The sequence below is a fragment of the Anomaloglossus baeobatrachus genome, chromosome 5 (genome assembly GCF_048569485.1).
Source record: "Anomaloglossus baeobatrachus isolate aAnoBae1 chromosome 5, aAnoBae1.hap1, whole genome shotgun sequence".
Taxonomy (NCBI): Eukaryota; Metazoa; Chordata; class Amphibia; order Anura; family Aromobatidae; genus Anomaloglossus; species Anomaloglossus baeobatrachus.
In genome coordinates this window covers 386,738,146-386,763,574 of record NC_134357.1, presented here as the reverse complement: position 1 = coordinate 386,763,574, position 25,429 = coordinate 386,738,146, and the positions used below count along the sequence as shown (strand labels likewise).

Genomic DNA, 25,429 nt, shown 5'->3' with positions numbered 1-25,429 from the left:
GTGGTGCACAATATCGTTAGGAGCAGTCACACGGACTTACCTGCCTAGCGACGTCGCTGTGTCCGGCAAACTGCCTCCTTTCTAAGGGGGCGGTTTGTGCGACGTCACAGCGGCCTCACTAAGTGGCCGCCCAATAGAAGCAGAGGGGCGGAGATGAGCGGCCATAACATCCCGCCCACCTCCTTCCTTTCTCATTGCCGGTGGCCGCAGGTAAGCTGTAGTTCGTCGTTCCCGAGGTGTCATACATAGCGATGTGTGCTGCCTCGGGGACGACGAACAACCTGCATCCTCAACAATCAACGTTTTTTTGTAAATGAACGACGTGTCAACGATGGACGATTTGGTGAGTATTTTCCATCGTTAACGGCCATTCGTTGGTGTCACACGCAACGACGTCGCTAACGATGCCGGATGTGCGTCACGGAATCCGTGACCCCGGCTAGATAGATACGTCGCTACGTGTAACGGGGCCTTAAGTCCTAGGTTAATCATGGCAGGCGTCTTCCATGATTAACCTGTAAGTTAAAGAAAATAAACACACACATCCAAAAAATCCTTTATTTGTAATGAAAGACAAATAAACACTTCCAGGTCTGACATAATCCACGCAAGGTCCCACGACGCTTTCAGCTCTGCTACATCGCAAGCTGACAGAAGCGGCAGTAGAACACCGCCGCTCCTGTGAGCTCCATGCAGCAACTAAAGTGAGTCCCGCGATCAGCTGTGCTGTCATTGAGGTTACTCGTGGCCACCGCTCTCAGGTGGAGGACTGCAGCTGTGGCCGCGAGTAACCTGAGTGAAAGCACAGCTGATCGTGCGGCTCACTGCAGTCACTCAGGGGATTTGCGATCACAGGTAAGTCCTTCACTGGTGAGCGCAAATCAGGCTGCGCCACAGAGAGAGACGCGCGATGTCAGTGAAATCGGGTGAAGCTCTGACGTCACTGCTGCGGACTCCTGTGTCCTGGCACTGACCTCAGAGGTTCATCTGAGTTCATGACAGCACACAGAGACAGAGCCGCGGGATGACAATGAAGACGGGTGCACTTCATCAGAGTTCATTCTCATTGCCCACCTCTGTCTGTGTCTGCTGTCAGCGGGCATGTAGCAGAGCTGAATTGCCGGGGGAACGCACTGACAAAAATGCATCCAAAACGCATGTAAAATGCATGCAAAATGCATCCAAAATATATGCGTTTTGGATGCATTCTTTTTGTCAACACGCAGCGTCAAGTCTTCCAGAGGGTGCATTTATTTCTGCTCTGGCCAGGACGCAACGTGCACATGAGCCCTTATACTTCCATTGGTGACCTATGATGAAAATGTATGTCATAGTTTGTCACGGAGTTAATATAATATTTACATCAGAGCCCAGAGGAATAACAATGGCGGTTGCAGGATATAATCAGGCCTGGCTGTAATTGAGGATTCTCCTTTTACTCTGGTATGGTTTCCCATTTCATTAATAAAGAGGTGTATCTTACATATTAATTCTGATTATGGCCTGTTTGGTAAGTTTGTGAGATAAGGGCTGTGGCGCATATGATGACTACGCATATGCAGGTTTCTGGTGACGCATTGTTGGCTCTTGCAGTTTTGTGCAGACATGCTTGGAGTAGCAAAATCAACAGTCGGGTACATTCTGAGAAAAAAGGAATTGACTGGTGAGCTTGGGAACTCAAAAAGGCCTGGGCGTCCACGGATGACAACAGTGGTGGGTGATCGCCGCATACTTTCTTTGGTGAAGAAGAACCCGTTCACAACATCAACTGAATTCCAGAACACTCTCAGTGAAGTAGGTGTATCTGTCTCTAAGTCAACAGTAAAGAGAAGACTCCATGAAAGTAAATACAAAGGGTTCACATCTAGATGCAAACCATTCATCAATTCCAAAAATAGACAGGCCAGAGTTAAATTTGCTGAAAAACACCTCATGAAGCCAGCTCAGTTCTGGAAAAGTATTCTATGGACAGATGAGACCAAGATCAACCTGTACCAGAATGATGGGAAGAAAAAAGTTTGGAGAAGAAAGGGAACGGCACATGATCCAAGGCACACCACATCCTCTGTAAAACATGGTGGAGGCAACGTGATGGCATGGGCATGCATGGCTTTCAATGGCACTGGGTCACTTGTGTTTATTGATGACATAACAGCAGACAAGAGTAGCCGGATGAATTCTGAAGTGTACCGGGATATACTTTCAGCCCAGATTCAGCCAAATGCCACAAAGTTGATCGGACGGCGCTTCATAGTACAGATGGACAATGACCCCAAGCATACAGCCAAAGCTACCCAGGAGTTCATGAGTGCAAAAAAGTGGAACATTCTGCAATGGCCAAGTCAATCACCAGATCTTAACCCAATTGAGCATGCATTACACTTGCTCAAATCCAGACTTAAGACGGAAAGACCCACAAACAAGCAAGACCTGAAGGCTGCGGCTGTAAAGGCCTGGCAAAGCATTAAGAAGGAGGAAACCCAGCGTTTGGTGAGGTCCATGGGTTCCAGACTTAAGGCAGTGATTGCCTCCAAAGGATTCGCAACAAAATATTGAAAATAAAAATATTTTGTTTGGTTTGGTTTATTTGTCCAATTACTTTTGACCTCCTAAAATGTGGAGTGTTTGTAAAGAAATGTGTACAATTCCTACAATTTCTATCAGATATTTTTGTTCAAACCTTCAAATTAAACGTTACAATCTGCACTTGAATTCTGTTGTAGAGGTTTCATTTCAAATCCAATGTGGTGGCATGCAGAGCCCAACTCGCAAAAATTGTGTCACTGTCCAAATATTTCTGGACCTAACTGTATTTGGCCAGTCAGTACCCCTTAAAAACATGTCGGCATGATGGACAGCTACAGTGGGTATTAATCATAGTGTTTCAACCTCCAATCCTTTATGTATATTGGCTCAACTTTGGGTTTTATAGGTACGTATTTTTTATGTGAATGCTAATTCATTTTTTTTCCAATAATGTATCATTGATACATTTTATTTTATTCTTTAAGGCTATGTCCGCACTTGCGTCATCGTAGTTGCAGTTCTAAATGCATCCTCTGGCAGAAATGTTTTTTGCCAAAGTTGCTATTGACCACAGAAATGCGATAAATACGCGTGCATTTTACCGCGTTTTTAGCGCTTTTTACATGCTTTTCCATTGCGTTAAGAGAGATGCGTTTTGAACATAAAGACTGCTAAGTAAAGTTTAAACAGTCAAACACTATGAAAAAAGGAAAAGAAAAGAAAACAAATATAATTACAGTGGAACGTTGGATTAAGAGTAACTTGGTTTGAGAGCGTTTTGCAAGACAAGCAAAGCTTTCTAAAAATTTGTAACTTGGTTTAAGAGCAATGCTTTGCAATAAGATCAAATTCCCATAGTGCACACTTCCGGTTCCATCCTTTCACCGTGCTCTGACCCACTCTGGAGGTAACTTTCTGTACATATGTACTGTATACAGTATACCATTGCACAGTACAGTTTATACTATATAGCGTTTCTATCAATTTGTATTTGTGTATACAGTATTGTACTCTCTTTCGGCTAACCAGTACAGCACATTGCTTGTACTGTACCTCACGCACACCAATAATTCTATTGGAAGCTAATGTGCAGTTTCATTTGTTTTATGTTTTTTACTGTACAGTATTTTGTATTAGTGTACTGTAATAATTTTATATGAATACAGTACATTATTTTGTATTACTGTAATAAGTTTATATAAATACACTAAATATTTTTGGGTTGTGGAACGAATTGTCTGCGTTTCAATTATTTCCTATGGGAAAATTCGCTTTGATATAAGAGTAACTTGGTTTAGGAGCAGACATCCAGAACCAATTATGCTCGTAATCCAAGGTTCCACTGTATTTAAATCATAACGAAAATAGTTATATTTAATATAATTATAGCGGATTTTAAACTATTTATGGCTAAAATACAAAATAAATTAATATTTTTCATTAATTTAATTGTCGGACTATGTGTGTGTAAAGGGACATACCATTCCATTATTTGATGTCAGAAACACATGCGCTGTCGGCAGCTAAAAAGCAGGTAAAGCGCTGGAATATTGATGTTGCTTGCTTTTTACAACTTCTCATTGACTTCAATTTTCGTAAAACGCAGCCCAAATGGCAAAAAACAATTGACATGTTGCTTCTTTGAACACTGAGTTTTTCCCCAAAATTATGCAAATTAAACGCAGCGTTTTGAACAGCATAGTGCGCACAAGAAATCCCCATTTCCCATAGACTTTGCTTGAAAATCAAAACGCATTCATTTTGGCATGAAAACACTGCAGTTCAGAACGCTGCGGAAACGCAGGTGAAAATGCAAAGTGCGCACATAGCCTTAAGGCCGGAGTCACACTTGTGAGAGACTCGCGCGAGTCTCATATCACATCACCCGGCATGGCCACACAGTGTCCTGACAGGAGCGGATCGGCTGTATGTATTTCTATGCAGCTGAGACACTCCTGTCCAGAGAGTGTGTGGCCATGCCGGGTGATGTGATATGAGACTCGCGCGAGTCTCTCGCAAGTGTGACTCCGGCCTAAAAAGCAAACACTAAACAAACATAACAGAAAGAACAGAGTTAGGATGGACTTCAAGGGAGTGTTTAGTAAGGCCAGGCAATTCTCTTTCTGAGACCCGCAACACACATCCGTTTTTTTGTACGTGTGCGGTACGTATTTGCACGTACCGGAGACACGGAGACCCATGTTATTCAATGGTAGATGGCACACACACGTAAAATCACACGGAACGTGTGTCCATGTGGTAAGTACGTGTGTACGCTTTTCTACACGGACGACATGTCCGTTTTTGGCCGGCAGCACGCAGGCACGGACCCGCTTTAGTCTATGGGTCCGTGCCTGCACGGACCGCACACGGAGTATGTCCGTGTTCAGCACGTATCGTCCGTGTCCGTTTTTAATCACAAAATCTGAAACACTTGTTACCAATCTATCAGGTCAATTAATGGCAAACAAAAACACCAGGATCTCATGATGAATGATTAACAACGTTAATTGGGTAAGAATGCGGGCCTTTAAAAACGGACAGCACACGGACAGCACACGTACGTATTTTATGTCAATACGGACATTCCACACGCACACACGGCTCGCATACGCCATCACACGGATGCCATACATACCGGAGAAACGCCCCTAAAAAAACGGAACACAGACCCGAAAAACGGACCGTGAGACACGTACATTTTTTTTGCAGAAGTGTGTTTTAGGCCTGAGGAACTCTTGAAGAGTTTGCATTCTTTCCTTTTAGTGGGTGTGGGAGGAAGAGTGATACTGCATAGAATTCAGAATAATATGGATATCTAAGGAATCGCAAATTATCTGTTTAAGGCTTCATTCGTATTCATGTTCACATATGCAAAGAATTGGTCCAAGTATCATCAGTGGTTTGTGTGTCGCCCTGGGCAAGCCAGGGGACACAGGTCACACACCACCACACCCCACATCCCAGGTAGGCACACCAAAGCTGAACCACAAATCCTTGTTGCCTTCCTCCAGGAGTCTGATGATGCACACCAGGGGGTGGGCCAGGCGGTTGGCTCCGCCCACCAAGGAGCTCACAGCTCTGGAGGCAGGAAGTACCAGGCAGTCTAGTCAGGGAGGAGGAAGTGGAAGGAGTGGAGGAGTAGTCCAGTGAAGGGCTAGAGTAAACAACAGAGAAGTGAAAGTGGAGGAAAGAAGAGTAGTAAAGGAGGAAAGCAAGAAGTGGTGACAGAGCAGAGAGTGTGCCAAGCCTGAGAGCCCAGCTTTGTGTAGGGCCAGAACAGCAAGGTCAGTGTGTCGCCCTGGGCAAGCCAGGGGACACAGGACACAACATCACCACACCCCACACCCCAGGTAGGCACATCTGCTAACCTACAAATCCTTGTTGCCTTCCTCCAAGAGTCTGTGATGCACACCAGGGGGTGGGCCAGGCGGTTGGCTCCGCCCACCAAGGAGCTCACAACTCTGGAGGCAGGAAGTTACCAGGCAGAAAGCTCAGGGAGGAGGAGGTGGAAGGAGGCAGAAGGCCCAGGCAGGGCAAGTGTGAGGAGCAAAAGTAAGAGTAAACAACAAGAAGTGAAAGTAAGAGAAGTGAAAAAGGAGGAAAGCAAGAAGAGGTGACAGAGCAAAGAGTGAGCAAGCCTGAGAGCCCAGCTTTGTGTAGGGCTAGAACAGCAAGGTCAGCGACGGCGGTGACTGTCCGGAGGGGGACCGTTTGGAAGTTCCTGGAAGGACCCCGTTGGCTGTGTGCCCGGTGGTCTGGAGCAGTGTTCCGAAAGACAGTCAGCACCAGGGCAGGGGCCTCTCGGACCCCGGCAAGGCTAGGAGTCGCCAAATTTGCCGAATCCGTCAGTGAAGGGGACGTAGATTCCCCCAACAACCAAGTCCCGATAGAAGGCAACAGTCCAACCTGTACAACAAAGGCACCGCCACCGCCAGGGCACCAGTCTCTGAGGGCCAGCACCTGCGGGCAAAGTGTAGTGCTCCTCCGGCCCAGCTTGAAGCCGGGGAGCGGGTTACCGGTGGGGACCCATCGCAACCATCCGTACATACAGGTGCAAGGAAGAGGGACATCACCGTCACCTACCGGGGAAGCAAAGCAGCCGTCTGTGGGACCGTCCTACCAGCCGTTTGGTTACCGTACAAACTGTGTCCAAGTCTCAGGCTGAGTGAGTACCATAGTGCCGCAAGGCACAGCGCTGCCCCCGCGTCCCTGCGCCCACCAGGCCCTGCACCCCACAAGCCATCACCGGGCCCCGGGATCACCAACCCCTACCCACGGAGGGGCAACACAACACCTGGCTGCTCCCCATCACCATCCCCGGGATCCCCGCATTGAGCAGCGGTGGTGCTACACATCACCACAACCGTGGGTGGCGTCACGGACATTATCCCAACACCCCAAACAACCCCCCTTTCATTCACGGGCGAGGAGTGCCGCTCGAGAAACCCCGGGATCCGGCCCACCGCTCGAGCCACCACTGAGCAGCTGCCGGACCCGAGCAGAAGGGGTGAGCGCGGTGTGCTGACACCCTCCTCCCCGCCCGCGACATCAGCGACGGCGGTGACTGTCTGGAGGGGGACCGTTTGGAAGTTCCTGAAGGACCCCGTTGGCTGTGTGCCCGGTGGTCTGGAGCAGTGTTCCGAAGGACAGTCAGCACCAGGGCAGGGGCCTCTCGGACCCCGGCAAGGCTAGGAGTCGCCAAATTTGCCGAATCCGTCAGTGAAGGGGACGTAGATTCCCCCAACAACCAAGTCCCGATTGAAGGCAACAGTCCAACCTGTACAACAGAGGCACCGCCACCGCCAGGGCACCAGTCTCTGAGGGCCAGCGCCTGCGGGCAAAGTGTAGTGCTCCTCCGGCCCAGCTTGAAGCCGGGGAGCGGGTTACCGGTGGGGACCCATCGCAACCATCCGTACATACAGGTGCAAGGAAGAGGGACATCACCGTCACCTACCGGGAAAGCAAGGCAGCCGTCTGTGGGACCGTCCTACCAGCCGTTTGGTTTACCGTACAAACTGTGTCCAAGTCTCAGGCTGAGTGAGTACCACAGTGCCGCAAGGCACAGCGCTGACCCCGCGTCCCTGCGCCCACCAAGCCCTGCACCTCCCAAGCCATCACCGGGCCCCGGGATCACCAACCCCTACCCACGGAGGGGCAACACAACACCTGGCTGCTCCCCATCACCATCCCCGGGATCCCCGCATTAAGCAGCGGTGGTGCTACACATCACCACAACCGTGGGTGGCGTCACAGACATTATCCCAACATCCCAAAACCCCCCTTTCACTCACGGGCGAGGAGTGTCGCTCGAGAAACCCCGGGATCCGGCCCACCGCTCGAGCCACCACTGAGCAGCTGCCGGACCCGAGCAGAAGGGGTGAGCGCGGTGTGCTGACACCCTCCTCCCCGCCCGCGACATTTGGACCTAAGTTTGGTCAGTTTATGGGTTTTACCATCAGTATGTCATCAGTGTTTTTCACGTATGCCATCCATGTGCTTTCTGTGATTTTCTCAGACCTATAGACTTATATTGGTACTTTTCATCCTTGATGCCAGTATAAAATGGAAATGTCTCCGAGATTTTTGCGCGATCACAGGGTCCTGTAAAGCTACACACATGTAAATAGCCACATAGACTATAATGGGTACATGTATATGTGAAAATCACATGGACGTCTGAATAAGACCTAATATAAAGAAGACGGCTTTGTATAATTACCAAGAACTTTTTCTCTTTTGCCTTTTTTTAGTCAGTCTGTTCGTTCATTCCTATTTTTCGCACTATTTGTCTTCCCACCAAGGGAGTATCATGCACATATCCTACCAGTGTTTGGCAGCTGTGCCGCCTGGTGGGCAGCAGCATCTCTCCAAGCTCAGGCGCTGCACAACCCCTTTAATAACTACATAATGGTCCCATAAAAATAGCTGTATATGGGGGTGTAAGATAACAAGCATGTTGGAAGGATAGAATTAGGGTACATTTATACTGCATGCCTTACAAGTAGCGATGTCTGTAAATCCAGCACCGGGTGTATCAAGTCTGGTTAAATGCACAATTCTTAAATTCCTTAATTGCTCTATAAAACCTATGAATCTGATAATGTAAATGTTATTGTTTTGATCTGTTTCATCTCCAAGTTTTTATTCTTTAGTCTTTTTTTGCAGCCAATTAGATATGATTATCTGTGTTGTGTACAAAGAACATCACTCTAATACTGGTAGTCTTGTACATTATGTCCATGAGCAGATAGATCTGTGAACTTAAGACAATTATAAAGTAATGAAGAGCATTTACAAAAACTGTTCTGTATTATCTGTATTTCTCAGGGCTTGTGCACATGGCTATATTTTCAGTCCAAGTACGATCTGACAAAATATCAGATTGCACTCAGACCAATGTTCTGTTATGGGGCCGTGCACAAGTCCGATTCTTTCCTTGGACCGAGCGGGTCTCAGGAAAAAATTGCATCATGTCCGAGTTGGATCACACTCGGCCATGCAAGTCAATGATTCCATTGAAAACATCGGACTGCGCTCCGATTTTCTAGCACAATGGAGAAGATGGAGACATTTTTTTCTCCGTCTTCTCCTCATCCGAGACGATCGGATCACATTGTGCTCAAACTCTGATCAACTTCCCATCAGGATTTGATAAGAGTGTGATTTGCATAATTGGCCTTTTCTGTTGAATGAGAGGATATACGGCCATCTGACCCTAGTCTAAGGCCTGTGCCACACTCACGTGAAAATCACGCATGTGCCGCGAGACACGTATTTTCCTTGCGTGTTGCGTGAGGTAAGTACGTGTCTCCGGTACGTGCGGGCCACGTGTGTTCTCCATGTGCTATCCGCGATAACAGACTTAGAACCGGTAATTTACATACTCACGTGGTCCGCGCTGCTGTCCAGGGTTCTGATCTTCGGCTACAGCCCTGCCGACTCTCCACGCTGATGCTACTTCCAGCCGAGCGGAGGGGCGGAGATCAGCACCCGTGACATCACGCCTACCTCCTTTACACGCTTATAATGAGTGTCGGCCGGCAGCAACAGTTTACTGCGGAAGATTCTGCAGGGAAGAAGGAGGTATTTGTTTTTTTTTATTTTATAATAAAGACACGTGTTTCTCCGGTGCGTGTCACACGGGACCGCATCCACACTACATCCGTGTGGTACGGGTGCGGGCCGTGTGACACCTGTGATGACGGAGAATACGTGGACATGTCGGCCATTTTTACACACGCACAAACGTACAATCCACACGGACACACGTTCCATGTGGATTTACGTTAATGTGCCTGTTACCATAGGGTAACCTTGGTCCACGTGTGTACGTGTCTCCGGTACGTGAAAAAACTGTCAAACACGTACCGGAGGCACGAACGTGTGACAGAGGCCTAAGAGGGTTTGTTTTAAAGGGAACTTGTCATCAGATTTGGCCCCTATAAGCTGCGGCCACCACCAGTGAGCTCTTATGTACCGCTTTCCAGAATGCTGTATATAAGAGCCCATGCCGCTCTGGATAACGTAAAAAACACCTTTATAATACTCACCTAGGGGGCGGTCCGGTCCGATGGGTGTTGGTGCTCTCTGGTCCAGCGCCTCCACTTCTGTGGCGATCGCAATCCTCCTTCTTCCCAGCCCAGTGTGGATGACGTGTCTTATGTCATCGACACAGGCCGGTATTGAGGTCCTGTGCAGGTGCACTTTGAACTGCCCTGCTGAGTACAGATCAATGTACTGTAATGTGCAGGGGCGAGGAAAGGTTAACGACCGCCTGCGCATGAGCACTACAATGCTTTGATCTACCCTCAGCAGGGCAGATCAAAGTGCGCCTGTGTCGCGGGCGGAGGAGGGGACGCCGCGCTCTCCCACTGCTCGGGTCCGGCTGCCGCGGCCCGCTGCTGCTCGGTGGCTCGAGCGATGGGCCGGATCCCGGGGACTCTAGCGGCGCTCCTCGCCCGTGAGTGAAAGGGGATTGGTTGTGGGGATAGTTTATTGTCCGTGACGCCACCCACGGTTGTGGTGATTATGTGTACACCACCGCTGCTCTGGCTGGAGATCCCGGGAGTGATGGTATGGAGCAGCCAGTTGTTGTTTTGCCCCTCCGTGAGTAGGGGTTGGTGATCCCGGGGCCCAGTGATGTGGTGTTGGATGGTGGACAGGCGGGTATGGGGCCTGTGGAGGTGCAGGGGCGCAGGGACAGCGCTGTGCCGCACGGCACGGAGGTACTCACTCAGCCAGTAAACACGACACAGTTCTCGGTAAACAAACGGCTGGTTGGACGGGTCCCTCGGATGGTTCACGATGCTGCGGTTCCCTGTAGTTAGCGGTGACGGTCTCTTCCCTGCACCTATGTAAAGTCCTTTTTGGTAGCGATGGGTTCCCACCGGTTACCCACTCCTCGGCTTCAAGCTGGGCCGAAGGAGCTCTACTCTTGCCCGCAGGCGCTTGCCCTGGGAAACTGGTGCCCTGGCGGTGGCGGTGTCTCCCCTTAACGGTCGGGCTGTTGCCTTCAATCGGGACTTGGTTGTTGGGAGACAGACGTCCCCTTCTCTGACGGATTTGGCAAATTATGGCGACTCCTAGCCTTGCTGGGATCCGAAAAGCCCCTGCCCTGGTGCTGACTGTTCTTCGTATACTGCTCCGGTACCGCCGGGTCACCACCCGTCCGCGGTCCTTCCAGCAACCTCCGAGCAGTCCCACTACAGACAATCACCGCCGTCTGCTGACCTTGCTGTCTCAGTCCGGGGCACACACCCGGACTAACTTCAGGCTTTCTTAACTGTTTCTTTTCTGTCACCACTCTTACTGTCCTCCTTTGCCACTTCCTTCTACTTCACTCCTCTAAACTCATCTGCCTGGTTCTCCCGCCCCCAGGGCTGTGAACTCCTCGGTGGGGGGAGCCAACCGCCTGGCCCACCCCCTGGTGTGAACACCAGCCCCTGGAGGAAGGCAACAAGGATTTTAGGTTAGCCTTGGTGTACCTGCAGGGAATGTGGGGTGCATGTGATGTTGTGACCTGTGACCCCTGGCTTGCCCAGGGCGTCACACCTGCGCAGGACCGCAATGCCAGCCTGTGTAGATGACATAGGACATGCCATGCACACTCGGCTTGGTAGAAGGATGATGACGATCCACGCAGAGAGGAGGCGCAGGACCAGAGAGCAGTGACACCCATCAGAGCGGGCTGCACCCTAGGTGAGTATAATAAAGGTGTTTCTTACGTTATACAGAGCGACCTGGGCATAAGACCTTACTGGTGTTAGCTGCAGCTTATAGTGGTCAAAGATGGTGACTGGTAACTCATAACCGATTAATGATATATCGGAAAGGGGCAGAAATGTGTATATCTGGAAATGCATAGGATTGCTGGGTAAACGATGGGTGAGATTTCGTGCCATGAAGTATATTGTAATGGAATAGTCAAATTGTGGCTTAAATTGTTGTTGGGTGTAGACCGTAGGCGCACTGTTTATTGTATGATTTAGTTGCCGTTCTTGTGGCTGACTGTTTCTCTATCTTTATTTTGTCTTTTTTACTGTTTTGTGTGAAAAAAGATTATATTATTTCTTATTTGTGTTATTTAACCATGTTGGTTAATAAAAATGAACATGATTTTAAAAGAACCTGCAACAAGCAGCCCAGCAAGTGACACATCGCTGGAATCAGGGTCTCTGCCCCTATATCATTCTGCTTACATATTACATAGGAAAACCTGCTGATAGATTCCCTTTAAAGGGGGTGTCCCTGGTTGGATACAGGTTAGGGCCATGTGCACACACTGTGTTTTTATGCATTTTTTAGTGCAGTTTTGTCACAAATCTGCTTGCCTATCCTTATGCTAGCAAAGCATGAGAATTCTGCAGTCTTGTGGACATGTTGCTTATTTTTTCCTTGGAGATTTGGTGCAGAAAATAGAATGAATTGACATGCTGCAGTTTGAGTTTTTCTAGCCCAAATGCATAAAAAATGCATGGGAAAAACGTGTGCAATAAACACGGCAAAAAAAAAAAATAATTCTGCCAGGAAATGATTTGGTGCAGAAATTTCTGCAATCAAATCTGTAATGCGTGCTCATAGCCTAAAGGCTACTTTACACGCTGCGATATCGGTCCCAATATCGCTAGCGTGGGTACCCGCCCCCATCTGTTGTGCGACACGGGCAAATCGCTGCCCGTGCCGCACAACATCGCGCAGACCCGTCACACATACTTACCTGTCCGGCGACGTCGCTGTGACCGGCGAACCGCCTCCTTTCTAAGGGGGCGGTCCGTGCGGTGTCACAGCGACGTCACTGAGCGGCCGCCCAATAGAAGCGGAGGGGCGGAGATGAGTGGCCGTAACATCCCGCCCACCTCCTTCCTTCCTCATAGCGGCCGGGAGGCAGGTAAGGAGAGGTTCCTCGTTCCTGCGGCGTCACACATTGCGATGTGTGCTGACGCAGGAGCGACGAACTACATCGTTACTGCTGCAGTAACGATAATTGAGAATGGACCCCCATGTCACCGATGAGCGATTTTGCACGTTTTTACAACAATGCAAAATCGCTCATCGGTGTCACACACAGCAACATCGCTAATGCGGCCAGATGTGCGTCACAAATTCCGTGACCCCAACGACTCCGCATTAGCGATGTCGCAGCGTGTAAAGCCCCCTTTAAGCTACTGGTCTTAATGCAAAAACTGGAACCAGACCCCTATGTATTATTCGTAATATTGGTGTCCTCATACAGGGCAAAGACCATTTTGTCTCTCTCAGGATCCACAGTGTGGCTGTCACCTCTTCCAATCCATTTTGTCTGATATTATTTGTGTCATTGCTTGATGTACTGATTAAGGAGCCTGCGACCTCCGAAACGCGTTGACCTGACCCTTGCAATCTAATAAAGATATAGAATAATTTTATCCACTTTGTTTGATTGGTGATAGCGCGGCGAGACACCCGGTTTCTACCTATATATCCAAACTCCATTTTGTCTGAAATATTTATTACTGAAAATTTTTAGACTTTGATGGGATTCACCTTTTTTGGCTGAATTTATTTGCATTATGCTCTGTTAGGGCTAATTCAGACGTTAGTTTTTCTCGTATGAGCACTCTTGTGATTTTCACGGAAAGCACTCCTATTTATGATAGTCTATGGGTTTTTCTCATAATCATATTTTTCCTCAGACAGAGTGGTCCGAAGAAAATCACTGAGACTTGTCCGATATTGATCCGATCGATCTTTTGATCAAAATTGCCAATGCATATCTATGGGTCAGTGAAAAAATCAGACAGCACTCAGGCATCCTCCGTGTGTTGTCCAACTTTTGCAGATTGTTTGACAGGAGAAGGTTGAGAAACCTTTTTTTTCCATCCAAGAAAATCTGATGAAACTCTGACCAAACTCTGAAGGTGAAAACTGACCCAAAAACTAATGACACTCTTAGGCTGGAGTCACACTTACAAGAGACTCGCGAGAGTCTCGCATTGCATCACCCGACATGGCCCGCTGCTCCTCGGACAGGAGCGTCTCAGCTGCATAGAAATACATGCAGCCAACCCGCTCCTGTTAGAGAGTGCGGCCGTGCCGGGTGTTGCAATGCGAGACTCACGCGAGTCTCTCGCGAGTGTGACTCCAGCGAAATAATTAAAATACTGATGAAACTCGGACGATTTGTCTCGCATGAGAAAATTCACTGGTCTGAATGAGCCCTTATATACAGTACATAGTCCAAAATTTGCTTTTGACCTCCACGACTGAGACTGATCTAACCACAGAGTTGAGTGATGAGCAGCTATCTACTGTGGCATATCTAGGCCCCAGACTTTTTTTTGCTTTGTATCTCCCCTATTAGCTTACGTAGCTCTTTTGTTCACGTACAATATCAAATACCGTCCCTTCGTGACCCATATTGTATTGTGTGGAGGTGCAGATAATCTCTCCGCTGCAGTCAATGATCTGTACGTTAGTGAATTATGCAGACATATTTTCTATATACATGGGCAACCGGTCACGCAATGTTTATCACCAATTTGCACTCCGGCTACATAGCACAAATGCTCTTGAGATACAATGCTGGCAGAAAACAACAAAAATCATGGGAAGTGCAGACACAAAAATGAATGTTTATGGCTAGCTGTAGGTTGTGAGGAGCATATATGATGCCCGGTGAGATATGACATCAGTACGTGATCACATACACCCTATAGCTGCCGTAGCCAATGCGTTGTCCTGGTTGCCAATTTTGCCATATTTGTTATGTTGTAGGGCTAGTAATAAAACATATTCATATAAATATCCCACATTTTCTGTGTTCTCTGGAATGAAATGTGCAAATTTTGCAATATGCTTCCAACAGCCTGAAATTACAGCACATAACGCTGCATGGTTAATACCGTAGGCTGCACACCTCTCTGCTCGCTCTATACATGCCGTATTACCGTCAGTATTCTCAGGATGCCATGAACTGTGTTGAATTGCACACACTACAGCAGCCCCCATAGAGATGGGGGAGGTAGGGATGGTACAGTGCGGTGTAGAAGAGGTACTGGCTGCATGTGTGATTCCTCCATTCTCCTGAGGCAATGTGTGTGTGTGCGCGCCTGGACTCGGCTCAGCTACTGATGAATAGCAGCAGAGTGGATTCCGGCTTTGCTGCTGCGGCTCTGTATTATTTCTCACACTGTAGCTGGGAGGTTTTCCGTCTCATTCATTCCTGGCTTGGTTTTTGCAGAGACTTATTATTACAATATTATTTCTCCTTTGCATTGGCTTTCATCTATTTTTCACGCTCTGCTTACTGTCGCCTCGTTCATGGTCCATCGGGGGTTTGGACGACTCTTCAAGATTTACAGAGCTGCAGCAATAAACTGTGTTGAAGGTTCAGCTACATGATTATTCTATCAGATTTTGGATGGTATTTCAAGGACCCATGGATGTCTGGTTACACCGTCTTGCCTTCTCGTGCATGCTGCCTCTTTTCCTGGTGTCCGCCAGGTGATCAGACGATCAGAAGGTCCTTTCAGGCTACAGATTGAATTTCTTTCCTAGCAGAAGAGAGGACATTTCAGATAAACGTTATTCACATGGTCGACAAGGGTTGACGCCACTTAAGAATTATAATTACTCAAACTAAATCTCGTTACTCTCTGACTCGGAGCAGCTTGGCTTCAGGGAAAATGTGCTAGAGAGAAACAGGCGATAGGAACAGGATGATCTATTCAGATAACCATCCATTCCATCCTGTGTCACCAACCTTCTGCCACAGGTAAGAGTCATACAGTTCATGTGGTATCCCTGGCTGCTGATGGATTGACTTGCAGCAAGTGATTCCTCAGCATCTCCCCTTCAGCTGGACTTTATGCATTATGTAAAACCTTTCTGCATTCTGTGCTTGTACTCTGTGGACTGAATGCAGATGTGATTTCTGAAAGAATTGCTGCTCTATATCTCTGTGTTTTGGATTAGAAAATTTTGCCAGGAGCAATGCTTTACAATTGGGACATTTCGGAGCCAAAAAAAACCCCTAGCTGGGTAGTTTGGCACATGGTAACATTACTGCTAAGTCTTGTACAAAGACATGGGTGTCTTCATAAAAGGCAAGGGTGTCTTCATAAAAGCCAAGGGTGTCTTCCTAAAACGCATGAGTGTCTTCATAAAAAGCATGGGTTTCTTCCTAAAACGTATGGGTGTCTTCATAAAAGGCAAGGGTGTCTTCATAAAAGGCAAGGGTGTCTTCCTAAAAGGCAAGGGTGTCTTCCTAAAAGGCAAGGGTGTCTTCATAAAAGGCAAGGGTGTCTTCCTAAAACGCATGAGTGTCTTCATAAAAAGCATGGGTTTCTTCCTAAAACGTATGGGTGTCTTCATAAAAGGCAAGGGTGTCTTCATAAAAGGCAAGGGTGTCTTCCTAAAAGGCAAGGGTGTCTTCATAAAAGGCATGAGTGTCTTCATAAAAGGCATGAGTGTCTTCATAAAAGGCATGGGTTTTTTTCCCTAAAACGCATGGGTGTCTTCATAAAAGGCAAGGGTGTCTTCCTAAAAGACAAGGGTGTCTTCTTAAAATGCATGGGTATTTTCATAAAAGGCAAGGGTGTTTTTATAAAAGGCAAGGGTGTCTTCCTAAAAGGCAAGGATGTCTTCCTAAAAGGCAAAGGTGTCTTCATAAAAGGCATGAGTGTCTTCATGAAAGACATGAGTGTCTTTATAAAAGGCATGGGTGTCTTTATAAAAGTCAAGGGTTTCGTCATACAAGGCATGGGTTTCTTCATACAAGGCATGGGTGTCTTCATACAAGGCATGGGTGTCTTCATACAAGGCATGGGTGTCTTCATACAAGGCATGGGTGTCTTCATACAAGGCCTGGATGTCTTCATACAAGGCCTGGGTGTCTTCATACAAGGCATGGGTGTCTTCATACAAGGCATGGGTGTCTTCATACAAGGCATGGGTGTCTTCATACAAGGCATGGGTGTCTTCATACAAGGCCTGGATGTCTTCATATAAGGCATGGATGTCTTCATACAAGGCATGGGTGTCTTCATACAAGGCATGGGAATTGTCACTAAAGGGTGTCTTCACTAGGACAGATTTACTTACCTTCAGTTATAGAAAGCTCAAACTTAGACTCATCAAACTGAAAATGCTTCAAATTTTATAACAGTCATTCTGGATGCTAAACGTTTTTAATGTTTCTATCTTGACACAACCACTGATTTGGCTTAGTTTATTCTAAAGTTTTGTTACAAAATATTTTAAGCCACGTGTCCCTTTCACACCAATCCGCTCCACTTTTCCACTAGACCCTAACCTTTTGTTGACCACAGGAGGTTTTCTTTAGCCAATTGAGTCAGGACTTTAGAGCATTTAGCTTAGTTAATCTTTGCACCCTCCTCCCCCAAACAAATTGTTCCCCCATTTGTTACCTTATAAACCAAATATTAGTGAAAAAGTATTAACACACTAAAGTACTGAAGAATATGTTGGTGATACAAAAATTAAATTCTTATTCTGAACACAGTTGATGGTGAAATGACCAGTAGTACCCATTGCTGCAAGTCCTTACTCTTAAAGGACCCTATCCTTCAGGGTGAAGACTAAGATCACTCTCTTGTATGTTTGTGATTATGTATTCATGTTCCCAGATATGGGGAAATGTGAGACTAGATAGTGATCCTGGCGGCAGGGATTATATATAATGGTATAGCACTACAGCGCTGTTCTCCTCTGCCTGAAATGCAGTTTACAAGGAACAATAGAAGAAATATATAATTGCACATGCACATAGGAAAGGCTTTTCCCTTTTATATCATCTGAATACCAGGGGCATAGCTATAAGGGGTGCAGAGCTGACTGTCCTCTATTGACCCTGCTGCCTGAGGCGATGCAAAGGCCCCTCTTCCACATGAGAAGACACTGCATGGTAGGTAAAGACCTACTACAGATCCTGCATTGGGGTCAAGTAGCTTCTCCTTATGACTCTACACACTTGGTCACTTGTATGGCCATCATATAGCCATCCATTACCAGTCTGGTTATTTTTCTGTTTTGTCAGTAACTATATGCATTGCGTTGTATGATCCTCAATCCTTTTAAAAGGAAATCATTATTCAAATTTCACGCAATGTTAGAAAGGACACACGTTTCCTGCACATCGATCTCTGCATTGTGGGGCTTTCATTCTACGGTCTGCCTGCAATTCTGCAGATATATTGAATCATCTTCATTTTGATGTTCACTAAAAGATGATGTAATGCCACATTATACCAGGCTGTCATTATGGGAGGTACATGTGCTGTGGATCATATGAAACATAGATGAAGCCGAATCTGACACCAACCACCCACACGTCTCCTTAAAATGTCTGTGTGTCATATCAGGACATATGGACCACACTTGGTCCTATCAAGCTGACGAAGGCCATCGTTGGAATCTCTCTGTCTCCCTCTCTGGCATAGTTGGCACAACTATGAATGATGGCTGTGCAGTTCTACAATTACAAGATCTGGCAACTCTCATCTGCTAATTGCCAAGGGTGCAATCAGCTAATGACCAGGATGGAACAATGGATCACCCTCTGGTTATTGATACATACTGATATTTTGCCTATATGAATATTGATATAGAAATTCTCCTTTTTTTCCCAATAATGTTTCCTTCTGTCTATCATTTACATGCTAAGACATTAACCGTGCCTTAGGAAAGCACGTAATTATAGTTGGATTATTGGATCTAACCACTTTTATTTTGTTATTGGCTGACTTTTTTTTCAGGATGGGATTCTTCCACAAATTATTTGTGAATCCACCCTATTAAAAAGCAGCAGAAGTGAAAAGATTAAGTCATATTATATTGCCTTCCTTGAAGAAAAGGTGCTGACTCCTTTTCCCTCTCTGATGCCGACAGGTCGTGTTTGACACTGATCTCTTCCCGTGTAGAAATGATGTTCTTCAGATCACAGACCTCGTTAAACAGTTCATACAATGGTAGCAGCGTTACCAGTCACAGGTTATCTGAAGATGCGCTCCACTGCGCGCCCTCTGCTGGCTGCTCACCATAGCGCAACCTTCTCCGCTGTGACATTGGCACAATATTAAAATAAGTGCCACTTTCATATTCAACCCAATGCATTTTTAATAAGCCAGATCTTTTATATGCTCTGTCAACAGATGTTCACTGGCATATTCTTCACAATATACCCTGTCGTCTTGTCTTAATATTTTCTTCTCTCCCCCTTCGAGCTATTTGCCGTATTTGTTTTATGTGTCTGACATTTTCCTTTTTCTTTTTTTTGTTCTACCATTTTTTGCTGAGTTTTTTTGTCTAGCCTTCATTTATTCAGCTTTGGTTTTCTGGTCGTGTGTTTTTTTGTGTCTTATAGGAAGGTCTTGGTGCCTTGATCAGGGCAGCCAAACATCTATGTGAATCAAACAGAAGTATTGTTTCCAACCTATCTCCTCATTGTCCATCTAACATGACATTTTAGTTGACCCTTTATTTAATCTTGATTGGAGCAGAATATACCCTATTCCCTAAATACAGGGGTGTAACTATAGTGGGCACAGAGTTTGCAGTGGCCCCCAATTCATGGTGCCCAAAACCGTTCCTTTAGCCTATATGAAATATCCAATATTGTTACAGACCTAGGATAATTTGAGGCCCTGTTTGAGATTCTGCATCGGCACCTACAAGTTTCAAGTTACGACACTGCATAGAGGAAAGTATTTGCTGCACACAGGTAATTTTTACCAGAATTCCAACTTCCTTGGTATGTCCTTGATGTCTCCTGGTGTCTCTCTGCTGTTCCCCTATGCAGATAAGTAGAAAGGAGACAATGTTCAGGACGACTATGCTGTATCCTTCCTCTTACCTCCATAATACCATAAGATGGGGGAATAATATACATTGTCAAGACACTATATGTGGCATCAGTGTTTTAAAGGGAATCTGTCACCAGGTTTTTGCTACCTCATCTGAGAGCAACATAATGTAGGCAAAGAGACTCTGAATCCAATGATGTATGACTTACTTTACGGGTGCCTCAGTTGTAACACAATCAGAGTTTTTATGTGTAGCATGTTACAGAGCTCAGAAAACTAACCCCACGCATACCACAGCTCTCTGTGTACATTGTCTATTCACAGTGAGTAGCTTGTCAGAGGATGGAGTATAGACAGATAAGGGCTCACAAGCCATGTAGTTCAGGCAGTGATAATCTGCTGGTGATAAAACCTTCATTGTATGAGAACAGAACACAGCCTAATAACTGAGATATCCCTGAAATCTGGGTCTCAACCCCTATTTCCTGCTGTCTTCAGAAAACATAGCAAAAACCTGCTGACAGTTTCCCTTTAATTTATTACAATGTACAGTACAGAAGTTCTTAAGGGCCACTTTCGGCATCACTCGTATTAACACTCAAATATTTAGGATATACTTTGGGTTTTCAGGGGCACTATGAGAAGAAATCTTACTTTTATGGTTTCGTCTGTGGTTCTGTAATATTTCAGTGGCACTATCTGTGGCATTATTATTTTCAGGAGGAATGTTATATGGCACTATATTTAAGAGGTACTGTGGTAAGCAGGATTGCATTCAGGGAGCCACGTGTTCAGTGGTAGTATATCCAAGGGCCAAGTGTGTGTGTTGGTGTTCCATTTTGGGTGCACAGCATCTGTCTATATTATATTCAAGGAAATGGAATACACGGCACTTCTGTAGCTGGTGCACAAGTAGGATCCAATCCCATAAGCAATGACAAAAACAACTTGGCACTCAAATCTTGATGCAAAGAAGGTGAATATTAATTTCCAAACACTGAATAGCACAAACGTTTCGGTCATTAACAGACCTTCCTCAGTGTGCAGAGGTGATTCAGTGAAAGATATCCTGGGAGAGGCTGGTGCTTATCTTAACCTTGCGGTGTCCACCGCTCGCTGACTTCAGTGGTGGACACTGATGTCTTCTTTGCATCAAGATTTGAGTGCCAAGTTGTTTTTGTCATATATTATATTCAATGACACAGAGTTTGGCATTATAATACAGAATGTTTAGGTGCACAGTGTGTGGAAGGTATATAGAATGGATTTATGCTACAGAATTGAGCGACCAGAAACATCTGGGTGGCACAATTTGCAGAGACATGATATGGTTAGGAGAAATAATAATGGTGGTCTGGGCGACATGAAGAAAGAAAGGAAACAAAAAGACAGGGTTAAGTTGCATCTCATAAAAGTACAATGCACACATTATAGATATAGACAGGCAATGTAAGCAGGGTTCAGTCACTGCTCAATATAAAGTGAGTGGCAGCTATTCCCACTCCCACTGCACTGACTGACAGCCAGCTCTAAAGAAGAGCCTGCTGTCAGTCAGTGCAGGGTGTGTGATTACAACCACTGCTCACTAAAACTGAGCGATGACTGTGTCGCGGGCGAGGAGGGAGCCGTCGCCGCTGCACTCTCGCTGGCGCTCGAGTCCGACGCTGCTGCTGCTGCTCGGTGGCTCGAGCGGTGGGCCGGATCCGGGGACTCGTGTGGCGCTCCTCGCCTGTGAGTGAAAGGGGGTAGTTTGGGTTTGGGGAGTTGGTCCGTGATGCCACCCACGGTTTGTGGTGAGGTTGGGACACCACCGCTGCTCTGGACGGGGAGCAGCCGAGATGTTCTCTCCCCTCCGTGGGTAGGGGGGTTGGTGGTCCTGGGGCCCGGTGAGGTGTCAGGGAGGCAGGGCTGGCGAAGTGCAGGGTCGCGGGGGCAGCGCGGTGCTGGATGGCACGGTGGTACTTACTCAGCCAAGAATGGATACGGAGTCTCCGGTAAAACAAACGGCTGGATGGACGGGTCCCGCAGCCGGCTGCTGTTGTCACTCCCGGAAGGTTGGTGGTGGCTGCCTTTCACTGCACCTGTTGTGTAACTTCGGTCCCGATGGCTTCCCACCGGTAACCCGCTCCCCAGGTTGGATATGTGCCGGAGGAGCCCCTTTTGCCCGCAGGCTCTGGCCCTGGGAATTCTAGCTGTGGCGGTAGCTGTATTTCCCTTTCTCGGTTTGGACGGTTGCCTTCAGTCGGGTCTTTGCTGCTAGGAAACCCCGGAGGTTCCGGTCGCTAACGGATTTGACCGGTTTAACGGCAACTCCAAGCCTGGTCGGCGTCCGTAGGCCCTGCCGGTTTGTGCTGGCTTCACTTCGCTCCCCGGTTCGGTACCGGCGGGCCACCGCCCGTCCCCGGTCCTACGGTTCTGCGTTGATCTGCCTCTCCTGCAGACGGCCACCACTGTCTGCCAACCTTGCTCTCTGTGCCCGGGCCACGTACCCGGACACAGTCAGTTTGCTCCTCTACTACCACTTCCCTAACTCAACTCCAACTTCACTCGAGCTCTGCCCGAGCTTAACTGACTTCCTTCTCCCGCCTCCAGGACTGTGAACTCCTCAGTGGGTGGGGCCAACCACCTGGCTCCACCCCACCTGGTGTGGACATCAGCCCCTGGAGGGAGGCAACAAGGATTTGTGTCTGACTGATGTGCCTATCTCGGGGTGTGGGGTGTGTTGTTGCAGTACCTGTGACGACCTGGCTTGTCCAGGGCGCCACAACTGCACCCATGTCAGCTCTAAGTGTGTGTGCTTGGCAGGTTCAGAATGCTATTAACCTGCCAATTAACCCCATATCTGCAGGTTAATAGCATTTTTACACATGACCGATTCCCTTTAAACTTTATGGGGAATCTTGAGATATGGGTGGAAATAAAAAAACAAACCTTGTACATCAGTTTCCATGCATGTCCAATTCTGATCAGAATAAGATGTATTCAGCGAGTCCATACACTCTCCCCCCCCAAAAACAATTAGGCAGCACACTGACATTCACATGGGTGTGGGAATATAACCTTATCATTTATCATACCTATAGATTTTTGAGAAAAGCTATTCGTATTTTAAATTTGTACTTTTTGAACACTCCATTAACTAATTTATTAGTGCTATATAGCAACCTACATATCTGTTTCCAAGATTTCAGTGGGCATGATTGATTGGAGTGAGGAACATGATAGTGCTAGGGTTACTATAAAGGGGGTACTGAAGGGATACTAGCTGAAAAGGTATTAGGATGATGTGACATCCCAGTGGCCTGGTTGTCACAGTAGTGTTGCCCCCACAGAGGGGGGCAAGCGAGGGGTCCCTTGGTCAGTAAGTACCTACTTTCAGGTAGGTCTCACACCCACCTGGCCAGTGAGGCCTCCCCGACGGCTTCCAGCCTATTCGGACCACCATCATCACCATCTGTACCAGTCTCCCAGGACTTCCTCACCGGTTACCAGGTAAAGTAAAAGGTAACGAAACTGCAGTCATTGTCCGTTATTGTCCACATTCCTGGCCCTGCACCCTGAAGCCCACCAGTTGCCCAAAAATAGACTCTCCAACGGTTGCCCAGGGGTCCTGCTCCACCTGTGGGGAGCAATATCACCTCAGCTGCGCCATCATCATCTGCCCTGGGGAATACACAGCGCAGCTGCTGCCCACATAGCCGCAGTACCACAGGTGGCGTCATGAACTTTTACTTTTAACTACAACCCCCATCATCATAATCATCATCCCTTTATTATTGAAAGACACCACCAGGGTCACGGAGCCGGGCCACGCTGCCGTGTAACGAGTACCCCCTGACCCTGGAGCTGGGTGTGTCAGTGAGGAGACGGGTGAAATTAAAAGGCACCTATCAGTAGGATCAACCCTCCTAAGCCATCTATATGGGCATGTAGGTCATAGAAAGCTGAATAATATTATATCTGCAATCTGATGTCTTATTCCAGAAAATTCCATGTTTTTCTTATATGTAAATGAACTGTTCCAGGCTATGGGCAGGACTAGAGGGCGTAGCCACAATAGGTGCAGAGGGTGCAATCACACCACAGCCTTGAGGTCCCAAAAAGTCCCTTTGACCTATATAAAAAGACCAGTGCTAGCAAAGACTTGCAATAATTGGGGACCCCATTGGAGCTTTTTGCATTGGGGCCTATGAGGTTCAAGTTATGCCACTGGGCAGAACTCTGATCTGCATGATATTCTGCCTCCAGAACTACTTAATAATAATAATAATTAATTATTATTATTATTATTATTATTAATAATAATAATAGTATTAAAGAAGTGTTTACCAGTGTGAGACATTAAACTAACACAGAACAGTAAAACTTTGTCTTCTTTCAAACATGTTTTCTGCAGTTCTCACAGCTCTGCTGTATTGCAACAATATTGCAATCCTGTCGGCCTGTGAGATGGAAGCTCAGAGGAACCTGCAGATGTGTCACTTATAATCACACACAGCTCTGCTGCCTGTGAGATAGAGGCTGAAGCTGAGAGTAACCTGCAGATGTGTCAGTTATATTCACACACAGCTCTGCTGCTCATGAGATAGAAGCTGAAGTTGAGAGGACCCTACAGATGTGTCGGTTATAATTACACACAGCTCTGCTGCTCATGAGATAGAGGCTGAAGCTGAGAGGACCCTACAGATGTGTCAGTTATAATCACACACAGCTCTGCTGCCTGTGAGATAGAGGCTGAAGCTGAGAGGAACCTGCAGATATGTCAGTTATAATCACACACAGCTCTGCTGCTCATGAGATAGAGGCTGAAGCTGAGAGTTACCTGCAGATGTGTTAGTTATAATCACAAACAGCTCTGCTGCTCATGAGATAGAAGCTGAAGCTGAGAGGATGCTACAGATGTGTCAGTTATAATCACATACAGCTCTGCTGCCTGTGAGATAGAGGCTGAAGCTGGGAGGACCCTGCAGATGTGTCAGTTATAATCACACACAGTTCTGCAGTGAGATCAGGAGAGCAGAGAGCAGCCATCACACTGGTAACTCTTCTATATAAAATAGGCTCTGGAGGCAGATTCTGAGGGAGATCTATGTCCGGCAAATAGCCTGGAGCAGCTCATATACATATAAGGAAAACACGGATTTCTTGATAATAAGATATCGGATCACAGATATCAAGGTATAATTTTTTTCAGCTTCTTATGGCCTGCATGTCCATATCGGCTTTGGAGGGTTGATCCTACTGACAGATTCCCTATAAATCACTAGCTTCAGGGGAATACTTGATTTTTACTTTTTACACTTTACAATTTGAAATAAATCTTATCTACAAATCTCATTTTGTCTACAAAACATCCCTCTCCATGTTTTCTGACACCTACAAACTGACCACATTTGTCACATTTTAGCCCTTGTATATTTTGATGTATACAGTAGAGTTTGAAAACGGTATATAATATCATCTTGGTAGACACATAATATTTCAAGTTTGTGCTCTACTAGCAGACAGCATAAAGCATTTAAAGCTTAGCACCATCAGTATTCTGATCTCAGCTGTCAAATCCAGTCATCCATAATATCCAAGCTTTACGAGTGCGGTAA

General features: G+C 46.7%; 1 protein-coding gene across 15 annotated transcripts in view; it reads left to right on the top strand.

The window, feature by feature from the left end:
• The window catches only part of SRCIN1 (SRC kinase signaling inhibitor 1), a 728,586-nt gene that overhangs the window by 264,908 nt on the left and 438,249 nt on the right, over positions 1 to 25,429 (top strand). Inside the window, exon 1 of one of the 15 annotated variants that reach the window (XM_075350089.1) lies at positions 15,091 to 15,781. The exons of the other annotated variants lie outside the window; for them this stretch is intronic. The gene's annotated coding sequence lies outside the window, so the exon portion shown is untranslated. Of the gene's footprint in view, positions 1 to 15,090; positions 15,782 to 25,429 lie in introns of those variants that run through there. 15 annotated transcript variants of the gene reach the window in all.